This window comes from Ruditapes philippinarum, unplaced genomic scaffold (assembly GCF_026571515.1).
Source record: "Ruditapes philippinarum isolate M1 unplaced genomic scaffold, ASM2657151v2 ctg2221_1_1_1_1, whole genome shotgun sequence".
Taxonomy (NCBI): Eukaryota; Metazoa; Mollusca; class Bivalvia; order Venerida; family Veneridae; genus Ruditapes; species Ruditapes philippinarum.
In genome coordinates, this window is record NW_026853193.1 from 106,529 (window position 1) to 130,188 (window position 23,660).

The 23,660-nt window shown below is 33.3% G+C and overlaps 1 long non-coding RNA gene across 1 annotated transcript; it reads right to left on the reverse strand.

Moving 5' to 3' along the window:
- Positions 1-10,004: 10,004 nt before the first annotated feature.
- On the reverse strand, positions 10,005-15,267 carry LOC132736027 (uncharacterized). Its single transcript, XR_009626529.1, has 3 exons — positions 14,785-15,267; positions 12,312-12,423; positions 10,005-10,747 (listed from the first exon to the last, which is right to left on the reverse strand). It is a non-coding gene; the product is annotated as an uncharacterized LOC132736027 (long non-coding RNA).
- Between the last annotated feature and the right edge of the window lie 8,393 nt (positions 15,268-23,660).

Sequence of the window (23,660 nt, forward strand, 5' to 3'; positions counted from 1 at the left end):
AGTTTTTTCATAGAGGCTCCAATGGGGCAGTGGTAACGACCATTCCCAGTAGCAAAAAAAAACCCATAAGATAATAAAAAATGAAATCAATAAAATAAAATAAAATAAATATATAAATACAATGAAAAATATAAACAAAGATAATTAATGAAATGAAAAAAGCCCTTTAATCTTAAATCAATCTTGGTAACAGTATACAATCCGCCTCTTATATTGGATGTCTTTTGTATATTTTTTTTTGCGGCAGCGAAAACAACTTGAAAAACTGCCTTATGATAAATAACTGTAATGTAGCTAACGATTAATTTATTTATTTGTTTCTATACAAAAAAAAGAAAACATTATGCCATTGCGATAAAACAGTTATAGTATATAAACTCTTTAGTTACGGGGGTATAACACTGGCTTGGGCGACATCTCGGGATGTTTCTGCAAAAAAATGTCTCGGCCTAACGGCCTCGCCATTTTTTAGCAGAAACACCCCTTGATGTCGCCCCAGCCAGTGTTATACCCTCGTAACTAACTCGTTTCATATACTATAACTATTACTTATAGTACATGAAACGAGTTAGTTACGAGGATATAACACTGGCTGGGGCGACATCAAGGGGTATTTTTGCTAAAAAATGGCGAGGCCGTTAGGCCGAGACAATTGTTTTTGCAGAAACATCCCGAGATCTTGCCCCAGCCAGTGTTATACCCCCGTTACTAACGAGTTTCATATACTATAATTGTTTTATCGCAATGACCTAATGTTTTCTTTTTTTGTAATAGAAACAAACAAATAAATAAATAAATAAATCATTCACTACATTACAGTTATTAATGATAAGGCAGTTTTTTTTCAAGTTGTTTTCGCTGCCGCAAAAAAATATACAAAAGACATCCAATATCAGACGCGGATTGTAAACTGTTACCAATATTAATTCAAGATTAAAGGGCTTTTTTCAGTGGAAATAATTCATTCAGCGGATGTACCTTTTGATTAAATGAGAGTAAATTTCAATTCATTAGTTATCTTTGTTTATATTTTTCTTTGTATATATATATATATATATTTTTTTATTTTATTGATTTCATTTTTTACTTTATTTCATTATTTTGCTACTGGGAATGGTTGTTACCACTTCCCCATTGGAGCCTCTATGAAAAAACTGCATTGATATATAACAGGTGCGAAAAAACTCGACCGATATATAACAGTCGAGTTTTTTCCCTATATGAATCAATGAAAAAACTGTACTGTTATATATCTATACAGTTTTCAAATGCTCATTGAAGTGTACTGAGTATAATGGGTTAGTAAGAACAAAGGAAAAGTTCCAAATCATGCAATAATTAAGGAAACCATATTTTTTATACTAAACCATATTGCAGGAGTTTCAGGATCTTTAAATATGCATATAAAGTTAAATTTGCAGTTTCCATGAGATGACTGTGACCCAACCGTTGTAATGTTTCACTTGACACAGAGATTTGTTTGTTTGATCGGGTTTTACGTCACACCGACACAGTATAGGTCATTTGGCGACGTTCCAGCTTTACTGGTGGAGGAGAACCTCAGGTGCCCTTCTTTGCATTATTCAGGCACAAACGAGCACCTGAGTAGAACGACATACTTTCCGTAAGCTAGCTGGATAGCTTCCTCACATGAGAGAATCCAAAGTCAATGTAGGGATTCGAACCCAAAGCGGTGAGAGGCAAGTGGTTTGAAGCAAACGACGTTAACCACTAAGACGCCCCTGACACAGAGATAAACACCCTTATTATCACACCCGTAAACATATAGCGAGATTTACGGTTTGATGCAGGTAGAACTTAATATATAAATAAACCGGATTATACAAAGATATTTTTTTCTTTTTTTTTATCTATTTTCATTGACCTAATTTAAGATTAATATTTTGTGCAGCTGTCGATTGCACAATAAAAAGGAAGCTTACCAAGCACACAATTGTTCTACCCGCAACTCACTGATCTACTTGCAGCCAGTTAATGTGTGTGTTTACAACTCACTTCATAGTTAAGCTTCAATTGCTCTTTAGAGTGTTAACAATGCTTGCCCATATTTAAGCTTTTTATGACCGAAGTTTTGACCTCAGATGACCCATATTCAAACTTGCAAACTTGAGCTGGAAATCATCTAAGCAACCATTCGGGCCAATTTCTAGGATATTTAGACAAAAACGTAAGCCCCTCGTGTGTTCACAAGGGTTTTTTGTGACCTAGGGTTTTACCACGGTAAATTATGTTTAACTCACGAACTGCCAAGAGATTTGAGCTATAAATGTAACATCGGATTTTCAATATTTAGTCTGTGTGCCCTTTTTGACACCGGATTATTCATATTTGAAATTTAACTAGAAATTATGAAAGCATCCTTTCTAACTAATTTTTAGGATTATAATTTTGGCAACATTTTTAATTTAGAGACATCTGCAGATATGTTCATACGGCAGTTATCATTAATACCTTTAAAATGACACTTTCTTGCCACTGCATGAAAATCGGTGTATTGTCCCTAAGAAATAGAAAGCGTGTGCCCTAAATGAAAAAAAAATGGTCGGAACTAAACAAAATGGATTTTTAAGGGTATCAGAGATTATGGAGTCTTCATAGCACAGATAAGAAACCAAAATTCAAAGTTAAAAAGCAAGCAGCATATCCTTAGGGTGATTCAACATTGTTCAAGTAGGAATATTGGAACCACCCAACTAGAAAAATTCAAATAGTAAAAATATAAAATAGAGAAACAGAATCGCTAAAGAAAGCCCAACACTGCAAAAAAATATAAACAAAAAACTGTAAACAGAACAGTAGTTATGCTAATTAAAAACATGTCTCATATACAAAAGGGATGCTTATTGTCATACTGTATTTTTCTATTCTACTCTTTCAGGAAAAGTCTCATCTCTGATCCCTCATAAGGGAGGGTTTACAATTGACAGTAACCTCAATGAACATGCTAAATGAAACCGTGCCTGCAACATTTACTGATTTTCAATTTTATTGTTTTGAACTTTCTTTAGGGATTCTTATTTTCTCTATTTTCTGATGTAAACGTAGCCGTTTTTTTTACATTATTGGTGACGTTCGTTTCCTGTCTTTATGTTAAGCATTAGGTAACCAAGAACATGTAAGTGTCCATTTATATATTCACCGACGTAGGTATCTTGAGCTACGTAGGAGATAAATCAAAGTGCTGAAGGCACTGCAGTTGGGACGTATGAAGGATCAAATAACTATTTTTTCTATTTCGGGGCAGATAATTCAATGAGTGAAGGGTGTTGCCGGTTGATAAATATAAAGTGCACAATTCAGTAAATGAACAATAGTTGATACAATTATTCTATGACACACATGTTTAAATATAATATTTAGGTTACATGTACGTGTAGGTCGATCATGAACCGTTATTGGCCTTTTTTGACAAGAGCAACAAGTGAAATTAGAGCTACCAGAGGAAACTGCAAGCTTGACTATTTTAACACATGACATTATAAAGGGAGACAAAGCTATGAAAAAATAATCAATTGTGATATATATCAAATTTTCTGTATCAGTATCAAGTAAACACTCAAATTGTCAATATTTTTTGCATCACATTATATGAATGTGACCATGTCATTAGAACTTATAATGGCCTTTGTTTACTGCAATTCTCATGCTAATCTCTTTCACTGTATAACGTTTATAAAGTTTCAATCAAATTCCTTCAATATTTTAATCCTCTCTCAGAACAGTATCATGAAATATATACGGAGATAATTCAAAAACTAAGTAATGTAGAATTATGGTTATTTGACACAAGACTTCTGCTCACTTGTCTCTACAACTGTATTTAGTTTGAGTGTGATATCATTGAAAAGATTTACTCCAGACAACCATTATTTTAAAAGTTGTTGTACATGTATTTTAAGAGATGATAATTGTAAAATTAAGCTAGAAACTAGAACTCCGCGAGTCAGATGTGTCGCCTTGTGAGCAATGTAGTTTAGGAGAAAAGGCCAGGACAAAAATGAAGTATGAAAAATAACAAAGGGCAATAACTAAAAAAAGAATAAGTTCAGAGCAGCAGTTTCTAAACACTGCACTTCTTATCAATAAGATCTATCATACTATGATGGTTCAAGTCCATAGCTTTCATACTTGAGGAGAAATGACCAGGACAAAAATAAAGAAAGAAAATCAACAAAGGGCAATAACTCAAAAAATAAGAAATGCAGAGTACCAGTTCTTGTGCACTGCACTTCTTCTTAATGAGATCTATCATCCTATGAAGTTTCAAGTCCATAGCTTTTATACTTAAGGAGAAATGGCCCGGACAAAATTAAAGTATGAAAATAAACAAAGGGCAATAACTCAAAAAATAAGAAATGCAGAGTAACAGTTCTTGTGCCACTGCACTTCTTCTTAATGAGACCTATCATCCTATGAAGTTTCAAGTCCATGGCTTTTATCATTAGGAGAAATGGCCCGGACAAAAAATAAAATATGAAAATTAACAAAGGGCAATAACTCAAAAATTAGGAAGTACAGAGTACTGGTTCTTGTGCACTGCACTTCTTCTTAATGAGATCTATCATCCTATGAAGTATCAAGTCCATAGCTTTTTTAGTTGAAGAGAAATGGCTCGGACAAAATTAAAGTATGAAAATTAACAAAGGGCAATAACTCAAAAAATAAGTACTGCAGAGTACCGGTCCTTGTGCACTGCACTTCGGGTTATTAAAAGAAGCATGCATACCAAGTTTGAAGTCAATCAGACTAATAGTGACTGAGTTATGCTCTGGACAAGCTTTAGGGGACGCCGACAACGACACAGACGCCGCCGACAAAAGTAACCCCTATTATGTCACCTTTTCAAGGCGACACACAAATTAGGGTTCTTTGAAAAAAACACTTTCTTTCACTTGATTATTTTCGCTGTGTAAAAGTTTAATCAATTTCATCAAACTCTTTTCCAGTATTTCTCTGGACAAGCATAATTAAGTACATGTATAATAAAGTAGATAATTAAATAAGAGGGCCATGATGGCTCTGAGGTTGCTCACCTGTATATACCCCCCACCCTGCAGGGCCAGTTTTAACCCAAGGGCTTTTATTTGAACAAACTTGGAAGACATCCATAAGAAGATGATTCATGCTAAACATCAAAGCTCTAGTTTATTGGTTTTTTTTAAAGAAGATTTTTTAAGTTTTTACTAACACATACTGTTAAAAACAATGACAACCCTGGAGCAGGGCCAGTTTTGGCCCCAGGCTTTTTATTTGAACAAACTTTGTAGACACTCACTAGAAGATTTTTCAACTTATAATATAAACTCTAGCTATTTGGGTTCTTTAAAAAAGATTTTTGAAGTTTTTTACTATATGCATATAGGGAAAATCAATGATCCCCTGGGGCAGGGCCAATTTTGACCCCGGGCTTTTATTTGAACAAACTTGGTAGACACTCATTAGAAGATGTTCATGCTAAATATCTTAGCACTAGCTCTTTGGGTTCTTTAAAAGAAGATTTTTAAGTTTTTACTATTTGCATTTAAAGAAAATTAATGACCCCCTGGGCAGGACCAATTTTGACCCCAGGGCTTTTATTTTAACAATCTTGTAAACACTCACTAGAAGATATTTCATGCAAAATATCTTAGCTCTAGCTCTTTTTAGTTCCTAAAAAGGAGATTTTTTTTAGTTTTTACTATATGCATTTAAAGAAAATTAATGACCCCCTGGGGCAGGACCAATTTTGACCCCGGGCCTTTTATTTGACCAAACTTGGTAAAACACTCATTAGATGATGTTTCATGCTTAATATCTTTAGCTCTAGCTCTATGGGTTTCTTTAAAAGAAGATTTTATAAAGTTTTTACTATATGCACATAGGGAAAATCAATGACCCCTGGGGCGGGGCCAATTTTGACCCAGGGCTTTTATTTAAAAAAACTTGGTAGACACTCACTAAAGGATGTTTCAAGCCAAATATCTAAGCTCTAGCTCTAAGGTTTTTTTAAAGATGATATTTAAAGTTTTTTTCTTTCGGTTCCCATGGCAACCAGAGTTCAGCATGGAATTAAATTCTTTGCACAATTTTTAAAGGTGACAGCCAAAGGAACATTCTTGTGAAGTTTGGATGAAATTAGCGTAGTGGTTTATGAGGAGATGTCATTTAAAGAAAAAGTTTACGGCCGGACGAAAAGGGATCACAAAAGCTTGACCTGTCACTTTGTGACAGGTGAGCTAAAAACTAAGGAATTGAGTTATGGTTCTTTGACACATTGGAAAATTCGAGTCGTTCAAGTTGATGTAGATTCAGTGATAGTTTGGAATAAGCATTTTTAACTTAAGGAATATAATTAAAACATGAAGCAAGGTAGAGTTATGTTTCTTGAACATTGCACTTCCTCTTAAAAGTCTCCATCACTTTGTGAAGTTTACATAAAATCCCTTCAAAACATATCTAGTTATATTCATATTTCGGACAAGAGTGTGAAGGACAAATGTCTTCCTAAGTACAGACTATGTTTTTGTTTCTTTATCAACTAAAATCTCAAAAACACCATTAAAAACATATTTTCCTCCCATGAGCAACCTTTTTCCCCAAAAGTACAAGTCTGTATGGAATGAACACAGATATTTATCCAGAATATTACTCGAGTCCATACCGACAGATGGTTAAGACCGCAACTATATTCTCTCCCTTTCAGGAGCATAAATTATAATAACATGCTAAATCTCTGTATAGTTCTATATCAGATACCAGTATGATGAACCTTACTTTTGTACCATTTAAGTTATAGCAAAATTCAGCTTTCATTGACATACAGAAATGGGTCAGCCTTTAGTCCCCTCTTAATGAAAATAGAAGGGGACTAATAACAACAATTTATTCTTATAGTTTCAATTCTCAGGTTTATTACTTATTACACCAGGGGTTAGTATCTCGAAGCTATCGTTATATTTGCGTTTACGAACGTGCTAACGATTGACGGAGGGTTGGTTAACGAGAGACTAGCGCGGGTATCTCGAAAGCAGTAGTTAAGCAATCGTTCGTTGCTAACTCGTTAGTTATTAACGATTGCGTTGTGTTATCACTTGAATACATGTACCCGAGAATTGTGTACAGCTCTTGTTTATATTCACCGAATCATTATTTTGCGCATTCGGAACTGCCTCGGCTATTATCTACAATATTAACCTCGGAAACAATACGGATTGAAAGTAGTTCTACCACGTGGTTTACTGATGTAAACAGAAACAGAGATAATGTAAAACGAATGTATATATTTGACATCTAATGTCTGTTCCGGTACTCTTATGCTTGAAAATATGTCCGACAACAATTTGTTATTTAAATATGCCCTCTGATGTTCATTTTTAAATAAATCCGACCAAATGTCAACAGGTTGGTTTTTTGTACTTTCGGTTTCACAGACATATTAGTAAATATATAAATAATATATTGTTTGCTTTTGTACCTTTGAATTCACTTATTTCAGGTGGACTTTTACTACATATATTGGAAATAAACGTGTCAACAACTCCCAGCATTAAATTACTATTTGTTTACATGTTTAGTTTCTTAGCGTAGGTTAGACCGGAATACCGCATCCGTTCTGTGTATTCATGCTATTGTGTTCGAGGTCCTTATCCGAAGACTGACGGAAAGGGCCGAGTAGTTGCGATTGTATTTTGCGTAGACGAAGGTGAATATAAGGTTACGATCATGCTAAACCGGAACACAATCACACGACACGTGCAGGATCCGCCGGTCTGTCGTCTAGCAATATAAAATTGTTTTGCGATGAAAATCCCGATTGCCTTGATAATATCAATTGTGAAAGTGGTAAACCTACGAAAACGGTTCCTTAAAAAAAAGAGAACAGTCATTGGAACTGCCCCTGTTGAAAGTTCCAATGAAACAGGCGTGATTTCTAATTGAGGGGCGGGGCGGGAACTTAACATAGAAACTGCAAAAAAACGACTGTATATAGAACCGCAGAGACTGAAGATTTAGCAGCAGAGGCTGCCAGTGTAGTCAGATATTTTAAAACTCTTTACATAGTTAAAGCCAATATTCTGGCGGAGCTTCTTCTCAATACCAGTCAAAAAAATCAGAACAGATAACCATCCCTCATTCTTCAGGCTATAGCACTATGTTTGTTTTAGGGTGTAAGTATAACTGTCAATATTCAAATTTGAAAATGTTGCTTTCATTGTTGCTTTCCGTTTGAGTGAAATGTGGACTATATTTTCACGAAAACATAATGAAATTTTACCCCTTTAGACAAACATATGTACAGCAATTCTTTCTAAAAATCCCACTTGCTGCAAAGACGTCATGCGCCTAACAATGGCAACCATGAGCAAAACAATTACTTCATAAGCATAAATATATATTAAATATGTAAAGTCGATTTTCATTGGATAATCATGACGTTTATATTATTAGTTTATAAAGATTTTTTGACAGGTAATATTGCCCTACATAAACGACTGTTTGGAAATATAACCCGAGCCGCTAGGCGATGGTTATAATGCCTACAACCATTTAACATGTCAGGAATATTTATAACGAATTTATAAAACCGCGAACTTCCCTTTTTTTTTGAGAAAAAAGTGAGATTTCTTAGAAACTTGCCAGAAACAGTGTATATAAAACTATAAAAATGTCACGATTCTCCAATGAAAAGTGACGTGACAAACGTGCAGTATTATAAAATCTTTTATAATACTGCACGTTTGTTACTGCAAGTTTGGTACGTCAATTTTAATTGGCGTTTATATAGTTTATATACATAGCTGCTGTCAATTTATTAAGAAATCTCTCTTTTTTCTGCAGTATTGTAAATTCGTTATAAAGATTTTTAACAGGATATATGGCCGATATAATTTTGTTTGCAATATAACTCTCACTTGGCGGCTCGGGTTATCGTTTATATACGGCTATATAACCTGTCAAAAATCTGTATTACTAAATATATACTTGGCTGCTGTTAATATATATGGATAAATTTTCGTTTTGTTTTAAACAAAGGATGTTTGCTGTATTATAAATTAAAATATAACGAGTTAAATTATAACAACTGGTGTTCGCGAGTGAAATATATGTTAATATAAAATGATAAACAAACAACATTTCTATATATTACATCCCTTTTTGTGGTGACGATTTTTGCAGCTGACGTAATGCACTTTTCTTCATGATGTAATTAATACGTCACAGTTTACTTTTCGAAATATAATTTTGTAACTAGTTTGAATTTTGTTGAATTTTCAGCATGATGTATGCATATATTCATTTATGTTTTCTTGTGCAAAATTACACATTACGGAGATTATTCCTTTCGCTGTTTAAGTTAATATGATATGTTTTTTTCATCCGCATTCAAATATAAGTCTTAAATTAAAATGTTAAGAACCTTTACATATGTTTGATATGTGAGAAAAATTTTGTTTGTTTGGATTTTTAAGGATCGTCAACACATAACTGGCCATATCGTGTCGAATGCTATAATAGGCTTAAAATGTTATGTAAAACTTTGTAAATGACAATAAAAATGAGCCAATTAATTAGATCCAAGAATACAAGTTTATCTCTTTCAAATAATCAATGATATTTTTTATGGAATTGTATTAAAGAGTTCTTTGAGTGAATTTACACAATAAAATCTATTACGGGCCTGTGAAAATTCCTGAGAAAAAGAAATACAATAGATCTACTATATTTATGTCGGTTCATCATTTTTTATCAATAAAATGATATAATTCTCATTTTTATGTACTTTAAAATCGCACCTTTCTTGCTTTTGTGTCAAAATGATAGTAACGAGAGCCTTACGACACCCTCAAGGTATTCGTTAATAATTGGGGATGTTAACGATTATTCGTTAATAACGAGAGAGTCGAGATAGCGGTGAAAACCTTAACGAGTGGTATACGATAGTCGTTATGCTAACGATAGCTTCGAGATACTAACCCCAGGCAAGCTAAGATACATGATAAAACCACAGGCACTATATACCACATTTACCCATATATACGCTCATAATACTATATATAAAGAATAAAGGTCCCTAACGAGAGAAAAATATCATGCAAAACAAACAAGAACTGTTCGGTAAAAATACACCAGATCACTATTTTATCTTTGTGGTTGTCTCTAGGAATAATGTATCCTATCATAAACACTTTTTACTTCATCGAAATCCTACAAAATGCTCCAAAATACGAGCAAGTTTCCAAATTTCACTGAAATGTCATTGCATGTCGTTTTCGACATCCAAGCGATGCATGTAAACAAAGGTGAATTCTGGTCAATTTCTACAAAATCAACGAATAACTGTTAAGATTTCGACATACTTTCTTTAAGGCAACTTGTATACAGTCAAACTGCGATGTCTTTACTTCACAACTGTCCGACGATAACACTAACAAGCTAAAAAATTAAAAATAATTGACAGCTCCGTTCCAGAAAGTAACCATTTCCTACATTACCGCACTGAATATAAGGTAAAGTAATGATTGGTTAAGCGGAAAATCCGAGTTTTAACATTTTCCTTCAACACAATGATCATGACTGGCCTTTACTATTGACAGGGGATTCAATTCAGACTAGCTCTCTAAAATACTCCAACTAGTCCAAAGTGTTAATGGTGGCCTATACAGTTATGATCACTACATCTGGAAACTGGAGATTCCCACCGAGTGTGATGCTTATCTTCATTAGCTTGACAGTGACACATGTCCACCTTAAAAAAAAAGCAATAAAAATTATATGAAGTGCAATAATTTGCAAAAAAATGCTTATCTTTATTTGTCTCTTCTTACATTTATAATGCAGAGCACTAGATTTTGTGTGTCTGTCATACAAAAATGACTTTCAATAATACTATTTAAAAATATTTAAAAATACAATTTCTTTAATAAATACTCATAGTAATACTAAATTCCTTTTTGTGATATTTTTTTTCTGACACATATGTGCAGACAGTACATTGTGTACATCGGTCTTACTGACCCGTGTGAAACCATTCTAAGCATGATGCCAAGAAAATTTTGGACTTGTGAGAGGCTGTAAATGACCCCAGATTGATCATAAGGTAACGTGTAACCAACGCTGAAAAGCATTTGACTATATCTCAATCCATTGAGAAGTGGCATCACTTTGAAATCAATTTTGATTGAAAAAAATCGAGGCAAAATAGTGATTTTGGGCAATTTTGAGATGTCCCCTCGTTGCCATGGGTAACAGAAAATTTAAGCCTGAGCATGTTGTTGATAGGGCAATGGTCCAGTCAACATTTGTGCCAAGTTTGATTAGTGTTGAAGCAGTTTTTATAGTATTATAGCAATTTGAACTTGTAACGGGAGACTTTTCAATGGAAACAGCCATTTTTCACAAAATGCTCATGAAGTAATGGGTTAAGAAATTTTGCATCTTGATTGGGAAAAATATTTAGTACCATGTACAAAGTTGTTAATCCAACACATTGTATATCATTCAAAGCATAAAAAATACATAAAAAATTGACAATGGAATGTGTTTTTGAACCAGAGCTACAGATAAGCTTTTGAAGTAATTGGGTATTTACCCCTGGACTTGGCATACAATTGGGTAACACAGAAACAAATTGGGTATCATTGAAAAATTTATTTAATTGTGTAGATTAACCATAACCAGATAATGATGTATGCTTGTTTTAGCTGAAAAAATTTCTCACAGAAAGAAAAAGTGCAGAAAGAAAATTGACCTTAGTCTGGGCCACACTGTAATTATCTCTTCAAAATATAAGCTTTTCCGTAAAAAAAATAGTTTACTCAGCAGCTCCCAGTAAACAAATGGAAAATGAAAGTACAGAAAGGGAAACAGGCTATTTTAGATTTGTTTGGCTGTTTTTGCCAGGTGAATTTGGTTCCGAGATATTGGACATACCCTACAGAATCAAAACAAAATGGGTACTGAGCCTTTGATTTGCTTTTGTATTACTTTTATTTTAATTGGGTAAATTGGTCAAAATTATTGGGTAAATACCCAGATACCCTGCTTATCTGTAGCTCTGTGAACATCATCTGTCTGGTACCATATTGGATTGAAATGGAGTGAAGAAAAATTGTCAGCTTTGATAACGGAATTTTGACTTATGATTTTTTTCTAAACTTGGAAAAGAAAAAAAGCATATTTGGCATTATTTGCCACTGGGAATGGGTCTGTTAATCTGACCCGTGGTGACACTGGTAAAAATGCATGTTTCATTAATTTTTTTTGGAAAACAGTTTGGTTTGTGAAATATACATTAAATATTATATAAGTACCTGTTGTTTGTAATAATCTTCTAGTCTTTCTTTAATCTTATACTGTACTTTTTTCTAGCTACATGTACCAGCCTTTCCAAGTGAATATTAAAGTAAATAATCTTTTATTTCCCTGAAAATATCAATTTAGAGATTTCATTTTCAAAATCATCCAATACTACTCTCTTAGTGTGTGTATATACAGAGACATATAAATACATTTTATGTATTTTAACGTCTCTGGTATATACAATGTATATATGTGTCTATACAATGTATATATATGTTTACACTATAATTATGATTGTGTACAGCATGTAATGACATAATTAAAATTTGAAAAAATTATGATAATAGAATATTAATAATATTTCTTCATATTACTCCACAGTATTACCACTAAAATAGAAAATGTTCTATCATTTTATTATGATATCTATTTTTTACATGTAGATTTGTGAAAAAAATGTGAATATCAGTAGTGTCAAAAATTGTTAAATCATATAAAATGTCTAATTTACACTGATAAATTACTTCAACCATGTATTGAGAACAGGTATAGATCATTTCCAACAGTCTTGCTGTTGTGTTGACATTTTCGCGACATGGTTGTGTGTCTGCCTTGTAATCAAGAGGTCTGGGGTTCAAATCCCTTTAAGTGCCTGAAGATTTTTCAGGTTAACAATTATCAAGGTGGCAGTGATTTTTTTTTTTCAACTTTCAAAACAACCTGTGGCTTTATAAATGGGAAACTATAGCTTGATTAATCAGAAAAGAGGAAAAATTTCAACCACTGAAAATGGAATTTACCCATACATTTAAAAAAAGTGTAATTCAATTTAAAGGGGTTCCATGGCATTGAGGTATTTTGTTATGATGGGACTGAAATATTTTTTCCAGATAAATGTACCATTTGATGAATGTTTAGAACACTAATCTTTGTACAAACCTTTAGATCATTTGCGCACTTCGTTTTTCCAGAATAATTATTCAAATTGTAAAAAGATTACCCAACATTAGCTAAAGATACTTCAGCGAACAGGTTTTATAGTTCTGCTTGACCTGTCGCAACGTCAAAATAAAAGCGACATATAAAGTTATGGAAGCCAGAACTAACCCAACATGAAATGGCTAGACTTTAAATAGATATATCGTCGATGTATGTAAAATCGCGGTGTATATAAATTCGCGGGTTTTGTTTACACTTGGATAATCTCGTAAAATCTCGTCGCACCTGCCCGACAATGACGTAATATTTCTCGCAAAATGTGTCTACATATGTTTCGTGTATCAAATCATCACAAATCACACAAAAATGGGCAGTTTATTGTTTATTTTCTAATAAGTATAAAAAAACATGATTTTACTTATGCCCAAATATCTACCTTATAAGTAATCCATTTTTATTTACTTAGAAAAGTTTGTCAAACAATTCCCAGTTCCGGAAATTTCTTCAAGATGTGAAGGTCAGTCGGCCATGCTTTTTTTCCCAAACCGAGGCTATGAATATATTTACTGACCGATTTTGGATACCCATATCAGCTAACGCAAAAAGTGTCATTTCCTTCATTTAAAAATTAATTAGGTCTAACTTTAAGCCTATTTGACCAAAATATAATTGACAGAATAACTTTTATGTCATCATCAAACTTTAAGATGTAATCACATGTTTAGATTACAATGTGCAAGCACTTGACCTACTTAAATCTTTTGCCGGAAATGAGGGTCATAGGGGAGGTGAAAATCGAATTTATCGGCTGTTTTTGTTTTTTTACTACTTCTTACATGTTTACAAAATAAAACTGCAAATAAGAAATAGATATAAAAAATCAACATTGTTCTGAAATATTGATATTTTCTCAGTTTAAAGTGACTGGGATTTTTGTCATGTGCACTGATTTGACCTACAATGACGTATTTGTAGTCGTCCGCGAATTAACATACAGTTCCAATATGGCGGCGGTCATGACAGACGCTTATTATTTAAAGTCACCACTGACAAATACGAGTGTAAGTTGGTGAAACTTGAACTGACTTGAAATTGAAAAAGGCCAATTGTAAGCAAACATTATGTGTATAATTTATTATATATCTTTTTTCCACATTATTTCTCACAAATGTGCCTAATACCGCGAATATACATCAATCGAGGATATATAATAATTTATAAAGGTCAAAATAAATTTATTCTGAAATATTCAAGAATGTGCCCCATTTGGTAGAGACGTAACGGCCGTAACAAGACCAAAAAATTGTAGGCGTATATGCCGGTTTTCCTGTAAAGGCAGACATCTGTGTAATATCAGTTTGTAAAATCTGTCGGTTTTGCAGTCTAAGTATGATCGAAATGTCTTGGGTACGAAAGACTCGAGATCTCCAAATTACTTCGAAATTATTTACGAAAGTTTTAGTCCTCGGAAACAAATTGGCATCAATAAATAAACATAATATTATTAGTCATCAAATTCATAACATATTTTGCTTTATAACATACCTTATGAGCTTAACAGGCTGATAATTATGCTCGTGAAGTAGGTCGAAAAATATACCGGAAGTTGTCGGATTCATTTAACCTAATTATCGGCTAATTCAGAGACGAATATATTATCTACATCTCTGGCTAATTCTATTTCAATATCCACTTTGCAATTATAAACTACACAATTTATCCGATAAATAATGTCTTTTTCAAAAATTCTGGAATATAATACAAAAAAATGTGATGATAAGGCGGATGAGTAAGTTAAATATTGCAAGCCGTCAAGCACTATGACCCAATTAATTTACTATCCCATTCATAGAATTATGTGACCTTTCAAATTATATCCGCTACGTTTCTAATACCGTAATTCAAGCTCAATTGCACATTATTTTCAAAAAATAAATTTCTTGTCTCCACTTCTGTTAGCAATAAATCGAAGTTTTCAGAAATTCAGAGCACTATTTTTCACTCGCGGCGGTTATGCGTCGGTCATGGTCGGGTGATCACTATGAATTCAGCTTAATTTGATATGTTAGAATACAATATAGCATTTAGAGTGGTGATGAAACGTCACAGCAGTGGGCGTTACCCTGTATGGTTGGAAATTTCGGGTCTGTAAGTGCACTAGTTGGGACTACGTCCCAACTAAAAAGCCTAATTAGGACTTTAAACCTCTTACGTAGGATACATGTCAAAATGCTGAAAGCACACTGTGCGACGGACATATATCCTAGAGAATAACTTAGGATAGCATATTATGTAGGAAAATAAATTACATGTGTCAAATTGTAATTGTGGGAAGCCGCTTGTAATACCCTTATTCTGTAGATAGAGATGATTTTGAGCGAAATAAACAAAACTTGATAAATTGAATTATTTTGAGCAATACAACTAGTTTTGAAAATTGAACTTACTAAAGATGTAATTCTCTACATATATTAAACGATGATTCTATATTGATATGCACGTTTAGTTATATTGATTATACAAAAATGTATGGCTTAAATCTTGTTCAAAGAAGGATATAATTCATTTTTAAACTTATGCATGCATAATGCTTCGCAAATCGTAACTTTCCGGAACTGAAACAAGACACTTCATTCCCTCATCCCCTATAAGGAATAAATCATTCGAAACGGCCAAATATGGATAAATTGCTCTCTTTGTTCAGCTAGTTTGTACAGAAAATGTCATCTGTAAAGCCTTTTAATATATTGATATATTCATATTTTAAACACTTAAATGCTTGTTGTTGTAAGTTTTTCGAAGAGACATCGCCAATGCTTACAGACACCCCACTTAAGACACTCCTCACTCAAGAAACCTGAGACACTGTATTGAAAGGTGAAGTGTCCTCAATATTTAAGATTTGAAATTAAGGAGGGGGGGGGGGAGTTAAGTGCCTCGTTCCATTGCCGATATACCGGTCCGGAATGTTGAGATTTGCAAAGCATTCTATATGCATTTCTTATGAAGTCCTATGTAGGAGATTCAAACTCCTCACTAGGCTTTTTATCTCCTACTTATGAGTTATAAAGTCCTACGCAGGAGTTATTAACTCCTAATTAGGCTAATTAGGAGTTATTAAGTTTTACGTAGGACTTACAAATTCCTACGTTAGGACTTTTATAAAGTCCTACGTAGGACTTTTATAAAGTCCTACGTAGGAAATGCAAACTCCTAATTAGGCTTTTTTTATCTCCTACGTAGGAGTTACAAAGTCTTACGTAGGAGTTTAAAAGTCCTACGTAGGAGTTACAAAGTCCTACGTAGGAGTTACAAAGTCCTACATAGGGGTTATTAACTCCTAATTAGGTTTTTTCATCTCCTACGTAGGAGTTATCATTTTTTCTATAAAACATGTTAAATTAGTTACTTAGTTACGGAAGTGTCCTGGTTCCAAGTAAACATGTTCTATAAAAATGAAAACTCCTACATAGGATATAAGAAAGCCTAATTAGGAGTTTCTAACTCCTACGTAGGAGTTTATTCGGTGGTTTCTGTCATACCTAGGAACGAAATGTATTTTTGGCGAAGTAATCCGGAAGTTTTCTAAGCAGGAATTGGGGATACACAAGATCGTACCCATGTATAAAATAAAAGTTGTCTGTATAATTATTCGTTGTACTGTCACGTGCAAATCTCTATATTAAATAATAAGTGTCACTAATTCATTACCACTTTCACTTTGTAAGTGAACTGAATTGTTACACAACAAAATGTGTTCCTATCTAAACAAGAGGCATACATATGAATAACCACCCAGATTCTAGTAACCCTTCTCCCAACTAGCGCTGTATAGAGAAAATAAGTAAGAAGACGAATATAGGAATTCTATTATGTAAGACTGAAATATCAAAAGAGGCGATTCAGAACTGAACAGTATTATCAACGTAATTTAATATTGTACTTCTAGATTTAGTTTTTGACTATGTATGATTGTTTGTTAGATTTGGTTGCACAGTCTAGCTCTTCCGATGGCGACGTTCCAGCTTTTCTGGTGGGAGAAGACCCCAGGTTCATCACCCATGTATTATTTCAGGCACGAACGCGCACGGCACCTGAGTATGACCACAGTCGCTCGATAAGCTAGTTGGATATCTTCCTCACAGTACAGCAGCGAGGTACAAGTGGTTTTAGGTCAAAGACCTTAACCACTTGGCTACGAACGCCCATTATTACTAGTATACCTGATTGCCTTTATCAAATATGAATTATTAGTTTTTTTCTTTAAAAGATATTGGTTGAGTTTTATATGAAGTTTAGTATGAACATTTATGTACCAAAAACAATATTTTGTTCTCGAACAATTTATTATCTTCAATGTATTACAGAGATATGCATGTAGCTTAGACCCATCAACAACATCCATACCTGCATCCTAACGAGTATCGAACTATAACCGGATAGTGCTCTTACATTAATATATCATGATTACCATTCAGGTAAAATATTCCCAAAACTAATTTACCTTTCCACAAGTATATTAAATCATAGAGCAATGTTCATAGTACAATCCCCTTTAGCTAATTATTACTCTGGATCTCTAGCACCAGGACGACATATATGAAGTAAAATCATAACACGAGCGTCTCAATTTAAAGGCATAATCACCACATCCCTTTGAATTTTTTTTCTCTTCTTTAGCAAGTTTCAAAACCAAGGGAGCATATGATGTGCGCGCATCCTCAAAATTCTGATACCGCAAACACTTATCAACCGGAATTCTGAACAAAAACGAGCCATGTGAAAAAATTGAATAGATTTAAATTTAATTTCTTTTGCAAGAAGATGTCATTACTTTTAGTTTTAATATTCCAAAATGACTTGACACAACTCTTCCCTTATACGTCAGTATTTGGTGTTAAATGCGATTTTAATTCTGGATACTGCGTATAGCCGGCGTCGAAATGTTACATAAAATGAGAATGAGCATATTGTGAAAAATGGTCGGTTTCATTGAAAAGCCTCCTGTTACAAGTTCAAACTGCTATGAAACTATGAAAAATGTTTCAATACTGATGAAACTTGGCACAAATGTTGACTAGACCATAGCCTCTGTAACAGCATGCTCAATCGTAAATTTTATGTTATCATGGCAACGGGGGACGTCTAAAAAAATCACTCTTTTGCATTGTTTTTTTTTTCATCAAATCTGATTTCAAAGTGCTGCAACTTCTCAACGAATTGAGATAGAGTAAAAGGCTTTTCAGCGTCGATTACTAGTTACCCTAAAATCGACCTGATGTCATTTTAGCCTGTCACATGTCCAAGATTTTTTTGAGGAGGAACCGCCCACTTCAAACCCCCAAATCAGAAGAGGCAACATCCCCCTTCTAAACAGAAGCGGGCAGTTTAGAAGGGGACACATCCCCTTCTGGCAACCCCCTGATGTACCATTTTGATGGGGGCAGTGCCGAAAAAGTGGTCATTTTTTTAACAACATTTCTTAAACGCAAAACAGTGTTTGGGGCCTAAATAGGGCATTTTGTCACTATTTGAGGCCTCAAAAGGAGAGGGCAAAAATCCGGCAAAACACTTCTTTATGAGGGAAAAGGTTAAACTGAAAGTTTCAGATGACTGTAAGTTTATTGGTTGTAGAATGTATTTCAAAAACATATTTTCAACCTTGTTTTTTCTTTTGAACGAAAAATGTTTTCTACTATTTATGTATGTCGCACTTTTTGCAGAAAAAAGACATTATGATATTTTGCGTAAAAAATGAAGATACTGCCTATTGTGTTATTGATATTGCGTATACTTTCTTCGAAGCGGCGTATAGTCCTTGATCAGATCAAAAAGGGTAACAATGGTGAACAAAAAAAAAAGAAAAAAGAAAAAAAAAGAAGGGAAATATGAAAGAAAAACAAAACAATAAATAAGATTCAAATCCTCTGATAATGTTTGCTCCCTTTAAATGTTTTAAATTGTACATTTAATTAAGGTTCGAGTTCAATATTATTTCATTTTTCATTTATGTAACACTCTATCCAGATAAAAAATGTAACTCTGCATTTTAAAATGGCTTACTTTTAATCGTCAAATTGATATCTTATTAAGGTATAATTACCCTAAGGGCACTATAAGGACTTGATAAAATTGATTACAAAGGTCAAATATATGCCTTAAAGAAAACATGCACAAACCTTACCGTACGTTGAACAAGTTATGTTTAAGCTTAAATGTTAGTTAGGGCTCTTTTTGAGAAATGATAACCTTTAAGTGATCTATAATATCATCAAAATGTTTTCCCATTAAATATTGTTAAGAAATAATAAGTACTATTCAGCTAACAATCCAGAAATAAAATAAATGTACATTTATGCCGATTTTGTGGTGAATTCTTCTCCAGTGAAACCTCTCTCAGACAATATGAAGTACGACATCGGCAAGATGGCCCTTACAAATTTAACCTTTGTTGGCATGTGGCTTTTTTACTCTCTGGTATCATTACTTAGCACACACAAAGGCACTGAACGCAAGTATGAATGTCACTGAGGAAAATCGTTCAAAACTTCACATGATTTGAAAAGATATGAACGAAGAAAGAGCCATATATGGAAATTTAAATGTGACAGAATTGGCTTTGCTTTCTCTAACACCGACTTACCGACCACCAAGGTAAGCGTTAGTGCAAATAACAAATAAATGTGAAAATGGTAAATCATGCAGGTAATAAAATAGATCTTTACAGGCACTATTCTCAGAAATTCATTAGCAAGGCGTGTATTTTGTCTAATCTCTTATATGTCAGTTAAAATCCTGTTAAGTGCAACACAGAAGAAACCATACTTTAGACCACCCTAAGATTAAGTACGAGTTTTTAGAGAAGAATTAAATGTTAATTCAATTATATTATGTACATCATTAATTATGAAGCCAAAATAGACTTTTAGTCATAAAATATTTATGCCTTGCTAATAATAACCGCTATACTATTGAGACCCACCAATAATTTAAACCACCTTGTTTCAGTTTTGTTGGTGGTCTTAATGGTGAGTTTTAACTGTGTTTGTAAAAAGAAACTACTCAGTTATGCCAAAACTCAAACATAACACATGGAAAATAAACAAAATTAAATTGTGTGGAACGAAAACACATACTGAAGAAACAACTTAATTACGAATTTACTAGCTTTAGTTACAAACAATTTTGTTAACTTGAACAAATCAATTGTTTTGGAAGATTTTTCCATTTGCGTTGAGAGGACTTCGGTATTATTATTTATTGTTTTATGATTAACTCAGAAAAAATCCACCTTACTACATATGTTGTAATCAAATTTAATGGAAAGACTAAATTACGATCCATACCTTTCCTCGACGATATCTGTATACATCGATCCGTCTGTAAAATGAAAACCAAACCACAGGGACAATGCGACGCAATATCAAAACATGTGATAATAAGTGGATAAGATACAGACCTTGAAGACGGTGCAATTTAATTTGACGACAGCTTGAAAAATAAGTACTCATTTATTATAGTATAATGATTTATCTTCTTGTTTTCTCCGATAAGATCTATATTTGTTTTAAGATTACAGTTTTGCATGTTTTGAAATGAACCTTTTGTCGTGAGGTCATACATTTATTAAGAGGTAATTAATTATATATTTGTAATTTGAATGCAAGAAAATGACATTTGTTATTGTTGTATAATTCAATTCACTTTATTATGAGATGTAGCGTCATCTGATTTTTACACATGCAACTAATGTGGACCAAGATCAATCGACACATCCTTGCTGTGTGATCATAGTCTACGCTGCTCCAGATCGAAACACAAAGTCCAATTAAGATATTTAGCATTGAAAGAGTTAACACGTTATTAAGTTGTTGAAATATGTTTTACTTTTTTATTAACACTGAACACATTTCAATAAAAATATATCTAGAAAATGATCCTTCGGAAGCATTTAAAACAGCGAAATTACATGGAAATCGCAGACTCGGTTTGATTGAGTTTGTTCATACAAATGTCAATAAATCAGATAAAAGAAATATGAGAAAAAGAAATATAAGTTCAGTATTCCTGCTGAAAAGTAATTTAGAGTTGTAATCAATATCAAAGACATCGACTCGTTTTTGACATGACACAGACTAATTGAATAAATTGAAGATGTTGCCAGCCCTATTGTTGACAGTTTGAAATATCCCCTATATTGTAGACAAAAATAATAAAGGACAGCAGTGTGTCCTATGCCATATTTAAGAACAGACATTTTTGGCAGTGGTAGGATGTATTCTAAGTAGTTCCATTAACAACGCTGATACGGAATAACTTATAAGAGAAATGCAGAATCCCTAAAGATTGCTGGCTCGGTTTGAATAAACCTGTACATGGACGGTACAGGAAGGTGCAAGCAACGTCCACGCACCTAGCATCCGTTTATCAGAATTCTAAATTTATCATTTATTATTTACTTTTTTCTAAATGTATTCACGAGTGAATTCAACATACACAGTTTTATTTCGGGGATGCACATTTTATTTGGTTAACTAGTTGTTCTGAAATGTTTTAGTCATGTTTGATTTATGATTTTAATTCTGAATCCAAATATATCTGCAAAAAGGTATGTTGCTTCAGTTGGTATTTAAAGCTTAACATTTCATTAAAACAGTTTACGTTTTCCTTTAAGCATAACTGTCACAGCAGTCTGAAATCTGAATTATATCGGTCAAAATGTTAATATTTCAATATATTAAATAAAAGACAATTAAGATACTTATGGTACTAGCATGATATTTGTATAGGTTTTGAAATCAAATCATCGAATTTTCTGGGACAGAAAAAAAATCAGATGCAGACGACTCAATAATAGAATGATTACCCTCATTTCTTTCTTTAATGTGTTTTAACTGTAATTATTTTCAATTGTGAACATTTCAGGAAAATTACCTAAGCTAATTGGCATTGATCTGAACAATGTCAATATGTTTGTTTAAGTATAACATTTAACAGCAGAGTAAATGATTCTTAAAATGAAACAGCATCTTAGCTGTATACTATAGAATCTAATAAAGGCGTTCTAAAATATAATCAGCACCTTTATAATAATTTTTTTTTAATTTGTTGTTTCATTGAAACATTGTATGCTGTGCAGTTTCTTTGAACTTGTAGATATGTATTATGCATTTATACATTGGTATCCGCGAACATGATCAATCAAATTGAGAAGTCAACTGGTTATACTTGTGCCGGAGGAACCGTTGAACTCACAATCTATAACTATATATTTTAATTTTCCTTGAAGACTGTATATTCACAAAATTAAAAAAAATAATCAAGTCAAGTTGTCACATCTTTTAATTGTCCAATACGTCAAGACAAATGTATGGGGCGTCCGTGGCCGAGTGGTTAAGGTCGTTGACTTCAAACCACTTGCCCCTCACCGCTGTGGGTTCGAATCCCGACAGGGACTTTGGATTCTTTCATGTGAGGAAGCTATCCAGCTAGCTTACGGAACGTTGGTGGTTCTACTCAGGTGCCCGTTCGTGTCTGAAATAATGCACAGAATGGCACCTGAGGTCTTCCTCCACCAGTAAAGCTGGAACGTCGCGATATGACCTATACTGTGTCGATGTGACTTAAAACCCAAACAACATCAAGACAAATGTAACAATTTCCATGTTATGTGCCATTCATATCCGATTCTGCGGTATTTTTTGTCATATTTCTACTGCGTTACTAACAAAGTAAGGGCTATTTGTGCATATTTTGACTGCTTTTTTGGGGTTAATTTACATAGATTTGCAATATGAAAATTATTGTCTTTTGTTCACTGTACAATATATTACTTTTTAATATTTCCAATGGACTATCCTTTGCAACTATAGCTCTATTGGCAATCGGTATAATGATAGTGAATAAGTAGTTTGAATGGAAGTTAAATGCTACTTTGTTTACATTTTGCTACTTTTATGACACATTACTGCACGTTGTGAAAGTTGTTATTCACATAACATACTCTAAATGCATTTTTCAAACACTATATAAGACATGTTTGGCATTTCTCAAAAAAATCAAAATATATTGATTTCTGAAACATAATTAGCCTTTAACGGAAAATGAATTGTTTGCCCTTTTATTCTTCATGTTAAGCCGTCTTGATTTCTCCTTGACAAATTAAATGGTTGGTATAAACAACAATTAACAAAACAACACAGCAACAATACCTTACGCCCCTGCCGACGCACACATGTTCCTATATTTAAGTTGTTTCCTCAAACTCATTAAGTAATTCTTTTCCTTTTAATGCTCTCCTTTGCTTTAATTGTATGGTAAATCACAGTCCAGATAAATTACTTTTTTTATTTTTCCTTCTTATTTTTTTTTCTACGGCAATATTTTACACAAAGATAAATAGGCCATGCATATGCTACCAT